The sequence below is a fragment of the Centropristis striata genome, chromosome 16, assembly GCF_030273125.1.
Source record: "Centropristis striata isolate RG_2023a ecotype Rhode Island chromosome 16, C.striata_1.0, whole genome shotgun sequence".
Taxonomy (NCBI): Eukaryota; Metazoa; Chordata; class Actinopteri; order Perciformes; family Serranidae; genus Centropristis; species Centropristis striata.
In genome coordinates this window covers 2,974,092-2,976,116 of record NC_081532.1, presented here as the reverse complement: position 1 = coordinate 2,976,116, position 2,025 = coordinate 2,974,092, and positions in this window count along the sequence as shown.

Below are 2,025 nucleotides of genomic sequence, written 5' to 3'. Positions count from 1 at the left end.
TTGGTCTGCTTTGTTTTTACGTCTGGTATTTTATTTATTTATTTATTTATTTATTTATTTATTTATTTATTTATTTATTTATTTATCTGAGGTGTCAGAACGCAGTTCCGGCCCACAGTGAGCATCCAAGCGTGTGTGTATGTGTGCATGCGTTTGTGTTTAGGGCGGGGGTGGAGGCACAAAAAAAAGTAACAGAAGTAGACATTGGCTCAACTTTGGAAAAGTTATGCATCAGAAAAGGCATTGTTTTTCAAACACTAGCAAATAAGATAAGATAAGATATTTCTTTATTAGTCCCACAACGGGGAAATGAACACTGTTACAGCACTAAAATGTATAGCAAAAATAGAGAGAAGCATCAATAAAATAACAATAAATAGAAACAAGCAATATTGACAAGAAATATCAAAAGTATTAATTAATTAATTTAAGCAAGAAGAAAAAAAAGTATTTACACTTTAAACAATAAAAGATATGACATTAGGAACAGTATTTACAATATAAAAAGTAAGATGAAATAAGATATTGCTTTATTGATCCACCATGAGGGAAATTCAGGAGTTGCAGCAGCACAAGTACAGAGTTAAAACAGATTAAGGTTAAAAAAAATAAAATAAAAATAAAAAATAGAATAAAGAAAATTAAATAGAATAAATATAAGAAAATATATAAATAGTACAAAATAAACATACAAACAAATAAACAACCAGGACCAAACAAAAAAAAAACAAGTAGTGCAATAAATAAATACATTAAATTAAATGTGGCATTCACACTAATAATCTGATATTCAATAGCGCCATCATGTGGATTTAAATAGTAACAAATAATGTCTATAATTTAGCAGCATGACTCTGAAAGGATTGTAGTAATACTCCAATCGACCATAAGGTGGTAGTAAACACTCAGTAAACAAGAGGGATTTTTTTATTTCATTTAATAAACGTTATTGAAAAAGGTTGTACATACAACCTGTTTGTATGTGGAACAACATACAGGTGCTCCAATATATATGTATCATTAGAAGTAAATAAATAATACATAAATCACAGTAAATTAAGGCTATTATTCGTAATGCCAGTAAACTTAAAAAGGTAGGGAGGATCATAAATACATAAAAAAGGACAGGAAAGGGGGGAAAAACAACAACAACAAAAAACAAACAGAATGTAAATACATTATTCTTCTTTGAAAAAAAAGGTTTTGGAGTGTTTGCATTTGTGTTTGTGAAATTTGCCATACAAAATGAATAGGTTTGTAATAAAGTGATGCCATTTTCTCCATGGACAAAATACAATATTACGCTTCTGCAGTCAATTAAGATGTTTATCTTGATTTTACACACTATATATTGTTCAAGTTGAGTCAAGAAATTGATTGATTGGGTACAGTGTAATCAGAATAAATGAGTTAAGGTTTCTGGTTCCATGTTGCAAAAACTGCATTTGTTTTCAATATTTAACCCTTAATAGGACACTCATTGAAATAGCTGCAAATTCCAAATATTACATACTGTCAGAATGTGTAAAAAAAAAACTAAAAAAACATACGGACCCAGGGGAGGGGGGTAATATTTTGAGAAAAAAGTTTACGAGATTAAAGTGGCAAATCTAGGAGAAAAAAATGTGCCGATTTATGAGATTTAAAGTGTTGAAAGTTGCTTTTTTTCAAAAAAAATTTCGTAAATCTGCGACTTTTTTTGCACAGATTTGCTACTTTAAATCTCTTAAATCTGCGAGTTTTTTTGTTTTAGATTTGCCACTTTAATCTAGTAAATTTGCAACTTTTTTTCTCAAAATATTACTATTATTTTTATTCATACTTGGCCCTAATATGCCGTCATAGTCAAGTTCTCCTGGTACAAGTCACTGAAGAATAACTCTGTTTGTGTGACTGTTTCTTGCAGATTTTTTTTCAAAATTTTTCATTTTTACATTGGAGGTCCAGGTCAATAAAGTGAATATTATTATATTTTTATCATACTGATTGGTCAGATGTCATGGTGTCACTGTCTGTGATATAGCC